Raw genomic sequence first — 17231 nt, forward strand, 5'->3', positions numbered from 1 at the left:
GCTCCAGAGGCTCTACACACCCAGCCCTTCTTGCCTCCTACTATGCTATGTAGGTTAATTAACTACATGGAAACTTTGGGCTCCAGCAACTCCCTTCCTGCCTCCTGCCACTTAATTAATTGAACCCATGAAACTGTTCTTACTGTGAAATTCTTAATCTTATTGGAAGATGAGACCTTACAAACCCTGACTTTGGCCACCAGGCACAGTGTCTCCTGGATTTCAGTGGCAGTTGCTGTTGTGAAGCTTGGTCAGGGAAGACTCCTCTTGACTTGCATCAGGAGTGATTTCTCTTACATGCCACAAGAGCGGTCACTGGAAAATCCATAGTTCCTCAATACTATACACAAGGACTATACACAAAATTTTAACATGTGAATGTTTACTCATTTCCATTACATTTTCAACTCTATATTACATAAATAAGAAAAAAAACATTAAAAAATGGTAACTTGAAAGTGAACATTGTGTCACAGGGGGTAAAGTTGATGCAACCAACCAACCTACATGGACACTGATTTGAGTCCTAGCTGTCCTACTCATGTACAGCTGTTTGTTAATGGCCTACGCAAGCAGCAACAGATGTCTCAAGTGTTTAGGCCCATACCACCATGTGGCAGAGCTATATGAAGTACGTCTTTGACCTGGTCCAGATTGCAGACATCTGGGGGAATGAACCAATAAGTCAAAACATCAATTTCTCTCTTTCCCTTTTCTCTTCTTCTTCCTTTCCCTCTCCTTCACCCTTCAGTTACCCTCTCGCTCTCTTCCTCTCACTCCTTCTCTCCTTCTCCATTTCTCCCTGAAACTCTGACTTTAAAAATAAATAAGAAAGCAATTCTTAAAAATTATCAGCTTAAATAAAATGATATATTGAAATGGCTCAGCATTTCCTACTTCTAAATATGAAACCTGTACATATTGATGATTTTAAGTTCAAGCGATACGGGAAAGTCACAGAAGTAGGGAGGGCTCCCTGACATGCTCCTCTTGTTTTTCCCAAAAGCAAGTGACAAAGACTTAAAATGAATTTCCTGATCTTACCTTGAGGCAGGTAAAAACACTTATGTGAGAGATACCCTCTTTATACCAAGAAGAAAGAGTAAGTTGAAGAGCCATGTCTTTCTAAGTTTCACCTAGTTTATAACCTTCAGCTTACATGCCCTTTGTTCAATCATACTTTTCTGTGATCATCTGCTAATTATAAAAAGTTATCATGAAATATGCAAATTTCCCTGTTATTTTTTTAATCCTGATTTGCAAAGGTTCCCATATCATGTAAAACTTGCATGACATAAATTTATGTGATTTTCTCCTTTTCAGATGAAGTAAAGGGTGAACTTTTTTTAAAAAAGATTTATTTTTATTTTTTTTTTTTATTGGAAAGGCGGATATACAGAGAGGAGAGACAGAGAGGAAGATCTTCCGTCCCATGATTCACTCCCCAAGTGAGCACAACGGCGGATGCTATGCCAATCCGATGCCAGGAGACTCTTGCAGGTCTCCCATGCGGGTGCAGAGTCCAAAAGCTATGGGCCGTCCTCGACTGCTTTCCTAGGCCACAGGCAGGGAGCTGGAAGCGAAGCGGGGCTGCTGGGATAGAACCGGCACCCATATGGGATCCTGGGCGTGCAAGGTGAGGACCTTAACCACCTTGCCACCCTGCCGGGCCCAGTAAAGGGTGAACTTTAAAGATGATATGGGAACAAAAAGAAGTGTTGTACACAGGAAATTCAGGGTAAGTTCACTTGAACTGTAAAGGTTTTTGTTTTGGGGCACAAGAAAAACAAGTCGGAGAACTTCAGCACTGAAATTTCTGCTCTTTACCTCCACATGGCAGTCTAAAGACTGAATCTCTCTGTGTTAGCTAGATTCACTGCAAAGTTGGAGAAGGCAAATGCTGTGAGCTGGAATAGAATGTAAATTGGAATGTGGCTGAAACTTCAATTAAAAACTATAGTAAAACAATTACTTTCATTTTACTATTGCACACACAGATATAATACTACATTTTAACATAAAAAACAAAACCTCTTTTGAGACATAAAAATATGGGTAACAGACCATAGAATTTTCAGTTCTGTTTCATCTTTCACGATGTTGGTCACAGTCAGAAAAGTGATTTTGTAAATTCCTGTTTAGGTTGTAATCTACAGCTTAAAACCCTAAGAAGTTAAAGGAAATCTGTACAAACTTAATACATGGTAAGAATCTAAGAATAAAACATGTTCTGATGAGTTTGGTTTACTCTGTGCATACCTGTGGGATTCTTCTCACTGTAGGAACGTGAGTGCATCGTGACAAGATTCATTGACTAACTCAGTCAATGAATATTTGTAGAGGGCATGCAGTATTCGAGGAAGGATTTTATGTGATTATTCCAAAGAAGATGAGATTATGGACACATAAGTTTCTCCAACACTTAACTTATTTTCAGAAAGGAAGTTGTTAATAGCAAGTAACACAACTACATGCTAACAAGGCAAATGAAAATAGAAAGGGTATTCCAATTAATGAGAAAATCAAGAATCAGGGAAGATACTAAGGGAGAGAGACGTGTGAAGAAAAGCCTAGTAAAAAGTGTTAAAGCTAGGAGGAGTTCTTTCTGGAACAGCAAGAAAGCACACAGGTCAAAAGGATAGGTGATGACACTGGAGGCATGCATAGGAAAACATGGTATAATAACTTTTTTTTTTTTGCTTCACTGAATGTTTATTTGTTTACTTTGCATTTTATTTGAACAGCAGAGAGATAGAGAAACAGAGTGATCTTCATCTGCTGGTTCACTCCCTAAATGCCTAGCATAGTTAACCCTGGCATGATAAAACCAAGAGCTTACAACTATTTGCAGTTTGTCAGTGTGGCCAGCAGCAACCCAGGTAGTGGAGCCAATAACTGCTGCCACCATGGTGTGCATTAGCAGCAGGCTAGCTCAGGAGTAGAAATACCAGCATTTGAAGCATGCGTTCAATATCAGCTGTGGGTGTCCGTTGAGGCAGCTTAACCACTGTGCAAAACACCAACTCCTTCATCTCTGCCTTATGCATACAAGATTTTGTATCTTGATCAATTATATTTTGCTTTTTTTTAATTTAATATTTTGTAAGCACTCTTGTATGTCGATTATATTTCTTGATGGCTCCAATATAAATGTCATTTTCTGATAGTCTGGCTGACACTTCTGTTTTCTCTGTCATCTCTTTCTTGGCCCATGGTGCTTTACCTATTCAAGCTTTTTGTTGCATCTTCTCTCTTAAACAGCAGCTTCTCTCTGCACTCTTGCTAACTTTTCTAGCCAGAGGTTACCTTGATCTTGATGCCCTACTTCAGGGTTCAAAGCCTCCCACACTCTCAGTGCTCACAGCATAAGCAATCATTATTTATCAGTGCTTCTCCTTTTATCTCCCAAAGATTTTTATTCCCATTGCAAGTGCCTATATCAACATTGCCTTCTGGAAACCTGTTGGTTATCCATAAAGCTAAGATGCAATGTAGAATAATATATATTCTCAGCCATTTGTGCTGTGTATCATTTAGACAATTCATCAACGTGATATAATATTTCCATGGCTGTTATATCATACACACACACATACATAAATTATGTTGATATGCAATTTAAAGAAGTGTTTGGAAACCCATGTCAGAGTTTTAAAGAGAAGAACAGAAGGAAATAGCATACATTTTACAGTTCACCCTGACTCTCTTGACAGTTATTAACTAAGTAGAAAAAAACTGAAGATGGGGGGCTAATTCATTGGCTTTCATTCCATTGTGAATTGTAGATAAATATGTGTTTTATTAATGTAGAAAATAATTCAGAATACATTTTTAAAATAAAATTGAGTTGATTTTACATGGTCATGATACTATAAAAGAATGGAAAAAAAATTATATGGCACCACCTTTCTTGATCCAGATAGATGAGTATGTTGTATCATTCAACATGAAAATAAGGCCTCAGAATGAAAAAAAAAATGTGCACCAAGATCAAGATCTCTGTTTTAAACATAATATGCCCTGAAAATCTAAGGTAGTTGTATCAGGTGGTGAGTGCACAGTCAATTTTGAGCAAATGTATGCAGTAAGAGCTGTATGTTGAGCTACAGATGTCTTTTTCAACTGTGGAATTAGATAAAAATTATGGCACTGAATTACAAAGTATAGGTGATGCCCAATACTGAATCTTGGGGCATCTTATGTTTAACATTCAGGATAAAGAAGTAAGACCAGGTAATATATTGATAGGGAGTCATGTATGCAAATTCTGTGTTCTAGCAACTAATTAAGGAAATGTTTGAAGAGGGTGTTCACTGTGTAAAATGTTACTGGGAAGTGCACAAGGACTGATTGTTGTTTGAATTGGTCAAAGCAAGGCTCTTGTGATTCCTGGGGAGCTGTATGAAAAAATGCCAGGAAAGAGTGGGTTCAAGAGGAAAGGTGAGAGAAGACATCAGGATGTGAAACAAGTTTTGAAAAGATTTTCTGAACAACACATGCTGATCATACCTTTTCAAAAGCATCATGAACCCAAGCGCTTAGGCGTTCTGCTTTATTTTGATAAAACATGTACCAGTAGATGTGCATATGGAATGTATTCAAATTGATGAAATAGTAAAGGAAATAAAGACTTTCACAATTATATTGTTGCACTGGTGAACATATGAGAAAGGTGTACAGTGTGAGGACTGTCCTTAGATTGCAATGTAGTACTCATTCATTATAATAAGGAGGGAGGAAGAAAAAATGATTTGCCTCAGATGAATAGTCATGGATAGGTTTACTGTCAGCAGATAGTTCACACATGATTGTTTCTGTTTTATCAGTGAACTAGTGGACTTTCAGTCAACACTGAGAAGTGGATGAGTTAACTGGAGGCATTCTTTGAAACTACTGACTTCTTGTTTGTAACTTGAGGTCATACATTCAAGAAATAAAGAATATAGCTATGTTTTTACTCCAATTATGCTAAGCAACATGAAAGAGATACATGAAGAGTTAGATGTTTCTAAAGATTTATTTAAGGAAGATTTACAGAGTGGAAAGAGAAATATCTTCCATCTGCTGGTTTACTCCCCAAATAGCTGCAATAGCCAGAGCTCAGCTGATCTGAAGTCAAGAGCCAGGAGCTTCTTCCTGGTCTCCCACGCAAGTCTAGGGTACTAAGGCTTTGAGCTGTGCTCTACAGATTTCCCAAGCAACAAGCAGCGAGCTGGATGAAAAGTAGAGCCTCTGGGACAGGAACCAGATGTGGAATCCTCAAGCTGCAAGGGAAGGATTAGCCAATTGATCCAATGTGTTTTGTCCAAGAGTTGGTTTTTTAAAAGAAAAAGAAGTCCTAGAAGGGGAACAAAATGCAACAAAATGCAAATGTGTGAGTTAATAATGACTGTAACTGAGAAAATTTCAAGACCGCTGCAGAATTAAAATTAGTGAATTTAAAGTTAGTGTTTCTATCAAAAGGCTCATTTTCCCCAAAACACTTCATTCAGCAAAACAGATTGATTCGAGAAACACAGAGGTGATGATCTGTGACGTATGACCCATTTTCTGGCTTATACCGTGTTACCATGTCTGAAACAACTTCTTAATTTTCAGCTCTAAAACAGAATTGATATTTCTAAAAATTCCTGTAGATCAAATCTTGCTAATTGAACATTGCTATACTTATATTTGTATATCTACATCAGACATTTTACATTCAACAATTACTTAGCTTCCACTTTCGTCAATCCATCACTTTACAATATAATGAGGACAGAATTGAAAATAGTCTACTCTTCCCAGAGGTATCTTGAGATTGATCCATCTGTTGTATAAATAAGTGTATAATTGTATAAATGCATCTGTGAAATGAAGAAAAACAGTTCTAAGAAAACTTGAAATACTTGAGCTTCTGTTAGTCGGGGGATAGAAGGAAGTCTTTTTTTTTTCTCTAAAGATTTATTTTTATTATTTTTTTATTGGAAAGGCAGATATACAGAGAGGAGAGACAGAGAGGAGGATCTTCCATCCCATGATTCACTCCCCAAGTGAGCACAACGGCCGATGCTATGCCGATCAGAAGCCAGGAGCCTCTTCTGGGTCTCCCACGCTGGTGCAGGGTCCCAAAGCTTTGGGCCATCCTCAACTGCTTTCCTGGGCCACAGGCAGGGAGCTGGAAGGGAAGCGGGGCTGCCGGGATTAGAACCGGCGCCCATATGGGATCCCGGGCGTGCAAAGCGAGGACCTTTAACCACTGTGTCACCGCGCCGGGCCCAAAAATGGATTTTTAATAAGATTTACTTTGTTGGATTGGGACATCAGATTTATAGAGAGAAGCAAGAGAGAGAAAAATCACTGGCTGGCTCACTCCTCTAGTGACTGCAATGGCTGGAGCTTAGCCAATCCAAATCTAGGGGCTAGTATGTTCCTCTGCGACTCCCATACAAGTCCAGGGTTGCAAGGCTTTGGGGACAACCTCTACTGCTTTCCCAGGCTGCAAGCAAGGAGCTGGATGGAAACTGGACCAACTAGGAAGTGAATGGGTGCCCATATGAGATCCTAGTGTTTGCAATGTGAGGATTTAAGTCATTGAGCCATTACACCAGGCCCTGAAATTATTATTTTTAAGAATAGTAGCTGGGATTCACTCAATATTTTTGATAAGTAAGGATATATCCACTGAACTAAGATGATGAAAAGATCAATCTTGCTCTTGCTTAATTTGGAGTTGGAAAAGCAAACGTATTCGTGGTTCACCAGGATATTGAAACATTCCAAAAGAAGTGACCAGAGAAATCTCACAATTTATAATCATTTTTTGTGGAGCATGAGTTTTGTGTCAAGTAAAGATAAATATGCTAAATGGATATTGGGAATTATGAAGACCAATTAGGTTTACAGATATGTATTCTTTATATATCCAGTAATGATTATCCTAGAAGTAGAATACTACTTTGGCTGTGGATGTTTTTGCCATTTTCTGACATAGGGAATAGGGTAGACTTTGGTACTTGATTTGGAAAACGCACTGTGGCAAAACTAAAATTTGCATTGCCAACATTTAGGGAGGTTGGTTTGCTAAAGCATATATTAGCTCCTAAAATGCCACAACAGATTATCACAGTCTGCATGACGTAATGCATAATAAATTCTTTGTTGCAATGTTCTGGGAGATAGCTGCCTAAAATAAAGGTGTCTGAAGTGTTGGTTCTCTCCGAAGGTAATAAGGCAGAATTTGTTCCAAACCTCTCTCCTAAACTCAGGTGATGATGTGTAATCCTTGACAGTCTTTGTTTTCTAGACACATGATCCTGATCTCTCATACATCTTCCCTTTGCCTTCTTTGAGTCTTTGTGTATTTTCTCCTCTTTTTCTTAGGATATTAGTCATTGTATTTATAGCTAACCCTAAACAACAGGATGATCTCATCTCAAGATATTTAATTGAATTGCATTTGCAAAACCCATGTGTCCAAAAAGATCACATTCACAGGTATTCTGTATTAAATCTTAGACTTATACTCTTTAGGGAAATGGATTAGCCAAATAAAGACAACAGCAATATGTGGGTGACAGCACATAAATGCGGCTAGACAATTCAGAGGAAGAGTACAGATGAAAAAATGTAGCCTTGGAGGGAAACTCAACGTTTAATATGGTTGTGACAGCATGATTATGTGACAAGAACATCTCAAAACCAACAGGAACAGAAGATATCTGGAAAAAAAGTAGAAACATTAATTAAGAATCCAGCAGCAAGGTTGAAAAGGACCCACTTATGTTGTCAATAAGGTGGCAGTTGATGAGGTTACATTAAAATATTCCGGTAAATTATTTAAAAAATCTTTACATGAAACAGCGTTGTCGACAGCATTATAAAAAATGTCATAATGTGACATTAAAGCAACAGTTGGTTCACCATCGCAAACCATAGTGTTGAAGAAATAATTTAAATTCAAAACTGTCTTCCCAACTCTCAGCAGGGCAATATAATTGTAAATGATGGTGGTCTTAGTGGCACAATCCTGGCCAAATCAATGAAATTTTCTGAGTCTCAGTGTTAACGTAAGAAGTAGATAAACAATCCTAAGTGCCAAATAGGATGACCTCAAGGAAGGAAACAGGAGGTTGAAGTTGCATAAGAAATTTAAATCAGCTGTACAAATGCAGATTATTAGTCTTTCCATAAAATTTGGGCTCAAAAATGATCATACTTATAAATTATGGATACTCTATCTCTACACGTGGTAACATTTGCAACAATGTTTACAAAGGATTGAAATATGATACAGAATCTTTTTCCTGGTTGCATTACATTGAACATTAATAAAGATTACTTTTATTTTATTTTTCTAATAAAAATCTGTAGAAACCTGTTACAATGCCAGATATTGTTAAATCTGGTGGAAAAAAAAGTGCTCCATTTTCTTTTCAAATATCTTTTTTCTTCTCATGTATGGTGACATATATGAGAATATTAGAAGAAATGGTGTGTGAGAAAAGTGACGAAGTATGTTGAAATATTTTGAGAGTAAGTATTAAAGGGGGAAAATGAAATTCTTGATGAATTATTGTATACCAAGATATTCATGGTAATATAATTTGCTAAAAATTAGTGTATACTAGTCAGATAATTATATACTCAAGAAAGCACCTTTTAATAGCTGTTAAATTTTTTAAAATGTGTTTTATTTTGTTTTAAACATAACTACTCATACAGACCATAAACAAATGTACAACATGCAAGGCAAGTAAATGGAAAAAGGAAGATCACAGAATCACAGTCCTTTCAATACAGAATAATAAAGAACATGAGAAGATATATCAATACCCAGAGAATATTGTTCAGAAGCCATTTGATTTAGGATATTTAGAAATACCTTCATTCTACATATAAGATAATAAAACTATTATATACCATTGACTAGAACAAAGAAGTATATACTTCATAAAATTTAAATAGTATTGGCCTTTGCTCTTATTTATTTAATAAAATTGTAAACAGAAAATCTAGTGTAGCTACTGATGTTTCCAACAGTGGCTTTACCTACTTTGTCACAGCACTGACTTACAAAACTTTTTTTTTTTTAATACATAGAAAGGGTATACTCAAAAATTAAACACATAGTGTATCAAATGTATAAACCTGTAAGCTTTGTATTTATTATCAGTATTAGGTATGATGTTTTCCTTTGCTTGGCAGCACAAAGTGTGTCTATACTAGCATCTTCACAAACATGTGAGTAATGTGTTGTCTGGGACATCATAAAGACTGTAGCTACCATGTCAATAGTAATAGTTATTTTTCAGCTCCATTAGAATTTTCATTGAAGATTCATTCTTTCTATGTGCCTCTCTGTCTATCTGAAAACCACAATCATAGAGAGAAAAGGAGAGCCAGGCCAGAGCCAGGAGCCAGGGGCTTCATCTGTGTCTCCCACATGGCTGGTAAGGGCCCAAGTGCTTTGACTGGTTCTCGTTTGCACAGGCCATCAGCAGGGAGCAGCCAGGGCACAAGTAAGTGCCTCTAGGGAATGCTTGCATTGCAGTAGACAGTTCTACCCATTATGCCATACCACCAGACCCTCAGTTATAATAATTCATGCCAGCTTTTGTGTATAGAGTCCTTTAACCAAAATATTATGTAATAGACATGCATTTCATTTTCAGATATCAAGCCTATATCTAATTGTATCTTTACATTTATCTGTTCTTTTTGATATCTTGTCAAATACAGAAAGTGTTGATCTGTACACTAAAAATCTAAGTAAAGCATATTGGCCTATATTCCTGAACATCCCAGGAATTAATTGACTTCCATGTATGCCTATACAACGATGTCTTCAAGGATTTGCCTCATGTGTTCTTTTTAACATTTATAGGAATCTCATACTTAGAAGCAATCACTGTAATTTTTACGAACATGATATAATATTTTCTTCCATCATACATGAGGTTTTTACTTTCCCTAAGCTGCCAAAGACACAATTCATAAATTGAAAGATAAGCGATGATACTAGAAAATATTCAAAAGTTGCACAGATACAGAATTTCCACAATATTAGCTATACACTACTAAGATAATTCTTTTAATTCATAAATTGATGGGATAGTGTTCTGGGTAATGTAGATTAGATTCCCCAAATGCAAGCTGTTGGATATATGGTTTGAGCAAGCAAATATTTTCTCACAAAGACTACTTTTGCTTCAATACTCGGTATTAAAGTAATGGAACTTCTCTCAACAAAACACAAAACATTGCTATTTCTTAAACTCTAAAGAATTCTGTTGGTATGCATAGTCTAAAATAAAAACCACAGTCATTCACAGATGATAGGATAGTTTCATCAGTGTTTCAGCAAGAGTTTCAAACTGGTTCTGTGTTTATTGGTGAGCAAGGGCCATTATTTTTCTTCCACCTAATGTTCTGTTTTAAATTCTTGTCAATTTCTCATCTTGGACAAATTAAAAACAAAATGAATGCATTTCACAATATAGTGTTTTTTTCTCAGGATAAATTTATTGTAAAGAGGGGATTACTGCACCATTTAGAGATTTCATATGAGATTCCCTGGCTTTCTCATACAAGAACATTTTGCACTTGTTTTATGTGCAATTTTCAGTACACTGTGTGACTCGCTGTTTTAATGTTGACTTCTGAAACCTTCATTTGTTTGGATTGGTTTATTTTCTCCCACACATTGATGATAGTCAGCATTTATAAAATTTCATGTCCTTTATCTCATTTTAACCTTGCAAAACACGGATTTGACACATGCATTTTTATAAGTCTTCTTTTAAACATATAGCTATTTGAGGAGATAATTTATCAGGTTCCAGGATCTAGCTGTTTATCAGCTAAATAGTTTTTATTCCATTGTCAAGTGCTGCCATATAAATAATTTTATATTAGTTTAGATTGACAGCTATGAACGGATCCAGAGCAGAGAAATCATCAAGCAGTGACAGGTTTGCCAAACATACCCCGCTCAGGGAGAACATTCGTCACATGTTCTGTTTTCTGTCTTGAGCTATCGGGATTGCCATAGCCTCGTCTTGATTGAAGAAATGTTGCTATATTCACAGAGATAATTTCTGATCACTGGAAACCACATGCCCTCTGACTTCTAGTCTAACTTCTTGAATCTCAAGTTTAAAGCTTCTCTTGATGTATGGTTCAGTAACTAGGCCCTGTGATGCTACATAGCCTTCCTGTGTTGTTTGGGCTGAACTCTAGTTGATACCAGCAACTTAGTTTCAGGAGAATATTATGCAAATATAATTGGTTGGAACTAGTAGGTTCCTCCAGGGAATTTTTTTTAATTGAATTCTGTTTTGGTTTGTCTGTTTACTTAACTTGGTAATCCCCACTGGGCGAGAAAAAGTAAGAGGGATGACTGTGCAATGTAGAACACAATCATGTGTATTAACTTTCAAAATGTCATCATGCCAATGATCCTCGTATTTTTCAGACTTTAAAGATGTTAAAAATTCAATAGATAAATTACCACATTGACTTGGCAGAATAGAAGTGAAACTGATACTTTTAGATAATACACCTTGTATGTGGAATAGCTAAAATCGACGTCATCTCTTCAAATCTACAGCCATGATAACGAAGAATTAAGAAGCATTCACTCCTACCACTAGGACACAAACAATGCAATCAGTGTGAAAGCAATAGACAATATTCAGGTCCAAAGATATTGCTGATTGCCACAGGTACCCAGCTAAGATCTGCAACAGTTAAGTGCTATTTGCAAAGTTATCAAGGGTAGAGAGAAGATCTAGGTTTGGTCTAAACTTTGGTATTAACATGGTGTGGTAAATCTCTTGATCTGTCAGAGACCATTTCCAAATAGAGCAGAATCAAGGCCACCTCCCTCAAAATAGTTCTCTAGATTTTCTCTAAACATTACACTATTGAAATATACATTCAGAAATTATGATTGTGATTTATTTAGTGTTTGTGCTGTACCAGGTTGTGTTCTAAGCATTGAGCTTGTGTTATTTTATGCTCAAGAAACTGCATGAGTTCCAGATCATTCATTGTAACTGTTGAAAATGAAACCAATTAAAGTTTGGAGTTTAAATTACATTCCTAAAGTCTCATGTCTGGTATATAGTAGAACAAGAATTTGTACAACTCTAATACTTTAAGCCTTGGCATTCATTCATTACAATGACACACTACACAGAGTCACATTTAATTTTGTACAGATAAATGGCATATAGCTCTTGCTGCAAAGTGTTTTTCGATCTCGAATTTCCATTTCATAAAACCCTCAACTAGATGCCAGTGAGGCTAACTTTTAGGGAAAATTGATTCTCCTAAATTCGTATTCCATGTCTTGGCTGTCTATCATCAATTATCTGGCCAAAGAGAAAAGAGGAAGGAGAAATTGCAAATCCCATTACCTGTCTCACAAATGTAGCAGGAGATACACAATAGCAAAAATATTGCTCAGTAACTACTAACAGAGTTCCACTAAGTGTACAGGCGAGATCTCAGAAAAGTTAAGGAATTTGAATCAAAATATATTTTGAAATAAGATAAAAAATCCAAAGCGTGGCCACAGGTTTTGATGATTTCTTTATTGCTGTGTACTGGAAATTATCTGGAACATTTGCTTTGCACTACTAAATAAAGATTTCAAGTCTTAATCTGTAATTAAGACACTTAAATTAAACAAACTCACTTTCTCAGAAAATTACAGAAAGGAATATAGAAACATAAACACCAATACATCCCAAAGGTCCCTCTAAGTCAAAACTGTGTAACAGAAAGAAAGAATATTTTCTCTGTTACCATACTGTATTACCGTGGCACATAATCCATGTTAAAAGAGCCAATCATACTGTAATTGCATATATTAAGAACTCAAATACTTCCAGATTTTCTTATAGCCAAGGAAAACATGGTGGGGTAACAAAGCTTTGCAAGCAGGTCCGTGGAATGGGGCAGACTCCATGCTGGCAAACACTGTTACGAGCAGTTATGTAACACTTTTTCTGTTCAAAGTAGTTTAAGTTGACTGCTGCAGAACTGTGTGTTTTGAAACTCTCTTTTTCACTGTTTTCTTGTTTCTGTTCATGATTTTGAGCCATGATATCTATACTGTATGAGATGTCCCATCCAATCTCATTGCTTACTCTATGAATCTTGCCATATGCAGTTTTACCATCAATGGTTATATATTAATATCTCCCCACACTTTGCATTAACAAGCTTTCTTACCATTCATTCATTCATTCATATTTCACTAGTTATACCCTTTCTCACTCACTCTCCCAGTACATAAGACAATGATCCTGGTTATTCCTTTAGAGAGATTTCAGAAATCTCAGTCATTGAAATCATCACATTCCACTTCTCTTGCTACTTAGGCATGCTTATCTCAAAGCATGAGTGAAAAAGGACAATCTTCCCAGCTCATGACAATCATCTACTGAAGCCATCAAACTTTTCCAGCACACTGGTTAATTTTTACTGTAGTCACCTCATGCCAGCATGGTTAGCCTTTGTCCTTTTCAATTTAGTAGCAGTGAAGTGTATTTGATGAATTTTTAAAACAAAGGCCAAAACTTTCAAATTGGAGTAATAGAAACAAAAGTTGCCTTTCCAATGCAAATAAATAAATGTAAAACAAAAACAAAAAAACAAGGCAGAATATAAACACAACATTTCAATATTACCTAAATAACAGACCTATACTTGTTGGTGAACAGTCAGGACTCTTACTGAGTGTGTGATGTGTGTACTTAATAACCTATCCTACTGAATTGTCCATCTCAAGATCCACACAGTTCACAGAGGTTCTGTGTAACTGGGAAAGTCTACAGGAAGATAATCATAGAATCTGAGTGCTAGTGGGCCTTGCACATGGACTAGTGGCCAAACCCTCCCCTTGCATGCCTGGAAAGCCATAAGAGCACTGTTTCATGTCTTGGGTGGTTTACTTTCCATCCAACTCCCTGTGTATGAGCACAAAGGTGTGTGTAACATGGTGTCTAATGTCCCAGTTTGTGGCCTGGGAAAGCGGTGAGGGACTGCCCAAACCCTTGGGACCCTGCAGCTGCATTGGAGACCGGGAAGAAACTCCCGGTTCCTGGAATTACATTGACTCAGCTCTGCTCTTGCGGATGCATGGAGAATAAACTAGTGGGTAGAAGCTCTTTCTGTCTCTCCTCTCTGTAGATCTGGTTTCCCAATAAAAATAAAATAAATCTTTTAAAAAGAGGAAATTGAATTCTACAATTGAAAACCTTATATAAATTTGTAAAAATCTTATGTCACTTGAATCCGAAATACGGCTTATGTTTTATTATGTTTTATACTTCTTTTGTGGTCATTTCTTTCTTTTTTATTTCTATGTCAAAGACCACTGGTTCACACCTCAATTGTCCGCAAGGGCTGATCTGAAGCCAGGAGCTTCTTGTGAGTCTCTCATGTGGGTAAGGTCGCAAGGCTTTGCCCCATCCTCTGCTGCTTTCCCAAGCCAGAGGTAGGGAGCTGGACTGGTGCCGGAATGCAGTGCTGATACTTGCAGGGGGGAGATTAGCTAATTGTCCATCAAATTGGCCTTTACAATCTTCATTTTCTAGTTACTTTTACTTTTATTACATTTCACGAAAGTGTAAGATGTAATTAGAAAAAAGAAAAGTAGTCCTAACTATAGGTAGGAAAGAAACATTCAAAGAATGTGACAAAGTTGTGGATCAGCTGAGTATTTACAAACTGCGTCCTGAGACATAGTACTGCTGTTTTGAACACCTATTACCTGCTTTGCAGACTTAAGCTTAACCCTCTGCTATATAAATTTTCTTTATATCCTACATGCTTCATGGACAAAAGCAAGAGAACTTGTGCTGTGGCAGAGTGTATTAAGAGTGTGTAGAACGTGGTGTCTCATGTCAGAACAACATTTCAAGCCCGAGCTGCTCCACCTCCGACCCAACTCCCTGTTACTGTTCCTGGGAAGACAGCAAAGGATCTTCTAAGAAGTTGGGTTGTCACCCAGGTGGAAGCCCCAGCAGGAGTTCTTCGCTTCTGGCTTTGTCCTGGCAATGTGTGAAGGAGTGGTTGGGAAAACTCTGTCCCCTCCTCCCGCCATGTCACTCTGACTTTCATATGAATGAAATAAACCTTTTAAAAAGGTAAAAATCACAAGAGATAGCTAGAAAACTGGATCCAACATTTGTGTTTTGTCATTCTAATATTTTCATTCTTGAGTTTAGAGGGGCTATACTCATCAGCAGTGTGGGTCTCACAGCTTTGGTTTGAAATGCTACATTTCAGATAATTAGAATCAGATGCCACAGTCTAACAAGAGTCCTTGGCGTTTGTGCTACAGTAACTCAAACGAACGTGGCACTTTGTAGTGTATAAGACCTTCATAAAGTCCTCTGCATGCATAAAAGTGTCTTAAAAATAGAATAGCAAAGTGCAATGTATTTTGTTAGGGCTTCAGCTTACAAAAAAAACAAAACAAAACAAAAGAAAATCAGATGACACCTGACTCTACAACTTCAGCTCATTTTAATTCTGAGCTTATTTATTAACAACTTTTAAATGTATTTATTTCTTTATTTATTTTTATTAGTAGAACAAAACTCCTTGAAGACGATAAAAACATCAGTGCCTTCCTGCAATGCAGATGGGAAAGAGTCAAATGAAAATCATTCTAAGCTCTTTCAATTTAATATAGGCAAGTTCAGTTATCTTGTATGAGCCTCTGTCTAAGGAAATACGAATCTTGCCCACACAATCACTCTGGCCAGACCTTCTATCAGATGCTGAAAATAACCAGAGTAGGGATTGAAACCCAGCTGAAGTCATACTTGTTTGAAAAGCCAAAAATTCTAGAATCAACTACAAAAATGTCAAAGAACAAATGAAAGACTAAATCATGAATTACCCATGCAGATTTTTTTTGCTCTACTATGGGCACTTGTGGCATCTGCTATATACGTTTTCATAACAGCCACCGCATGCATCTGTGCACTGCTGATCACATGTTCAGTGCTGACTTTTGCTCAAATATGTTTCTGCTATCACAATTATCACAACTACCAGAGATGACAATGTAACACATGGGTGACATGTCATCTACGAAGGCAGAGAACCTGGGGTTGAATTTGCAGCTCTGTTGCATATAGTCTGTGTAACCTTGACTTATTTCATTAATTTCTATGATCTGCTGCGGTTGTAAGAATTACATGTTCAGCTATGAAGTTGTTTGAGTGTCAGTGACACAAGGTATTTGGTACATGATGACTGTAACCTTTACGCCATGACTGTACATGTGTAAGTAAATGCTGCATAATTGGGGCCAGCATGGTGGCTCAACAGGCGTTCAGCCCCGGCTTCCCATATAGGTGTCGATTTATTCCTGGCTCCTCCAATTTCCCTCTAGCTCCCTGTAAGTGGACCTGGGGAAGCAACAGAGGATGGCAAAAAAAAAAAAAAAAAAAAACCTGGGAACCTGTACCTGCCTGGGAGACCTGGAAGAAAGTCCTGGTTCCTGGAGTTTTTTAACGCAGGCATTGCAGCCATTTGAGGAATAAACCAGCAGATGGAAGATAATTCTTCCTGTCTCTTCTTCTATCTGCAAATCTGTCTTTGCAAATAAAAATAAATGTCTCCAAAAATACTTTTGCATAAATGTATGCATATTCTGTATGTGTGTGGCACGCATACTTTTTTGAGCACAGTGAGCACTGGACGCCACAATTTTTTTAAACTCTAAATAATGGAGAAATTATTCAATTTGAGAAAGGTTTCTAGCAGAAAACACTAATCAATCCTATGGGTACTGATAACTGAATTTTCTGCCCTTTAAACTAGGAATGATGTGAGCATTGTTGTCTTCACACTAAGAAAAGATAACATGGGAAAGAAATATCCAAACAGGGCCCGGCGCGGTGGCGCAAGTGGTTAAGGTCCTCGCCTTGCACGCCCAGAATCCCATGTGGACACTGGTTCTAATCCCAGCAGCCCCGCTTCCCTTCCAGCTCCCTGCCTGTGGCCCGGGAAGGCAGTCGAGGACAGCCCAAAGCTTTGGGGCCCTGCACCCACGTGGGAGACTAGGAAGAGGCTCCTGGCTTCGGACTGGCATAGCATCGGCCATTGCACTCACTTGGGGATTGAGTCATCGAATGGAGGATCTTCCTCTCTGTCTCTCCTCTCTGTATATCCACCTTTCCAATAAAAAAAAAAAAAGTGATAAGAAATATCCAAACATATCC

General features: G+C 37.4%; 1 long non-coding RNA gene across 1 annotated transcript; it reads left to right on the plus strand.

Moving 5' to 3' along the window:
* Positions 1-1600: 1600 nt before the first annotated feature.
* Positions 1601-16410, plus strand: LOC121167636. The gene is made up of 4 exons (XR_005885611.1): positions 1601-1674; positions 5130-5139; positions 8111-8116; positions 16400-16410. It is a non-coding gene; the product is annotated as an uncharacterized LOC121167636 (long non-coding RNA).
* The last annotated feature ends 821 nt before the right edge of the window (positions 16411-17231 follow it).

Source organism: Ochotona curzoniae, unplaced genomic scaffold, assembly GCF_017591425.1.
Source record: "Ochotona curzoniae isolate NIBS_2020 unplaced genomic scaffold, NIBS_Ocur_1.0 patch404, whole genome shotgun sequence".
Taxonomy (NCBI): domain Eukaryota; kingdom Metazoa; phylum Chordata; class Mammalia; order Lagomorpha; family Ochotonidae; genus Ochotona; species Ochotona curzoniae.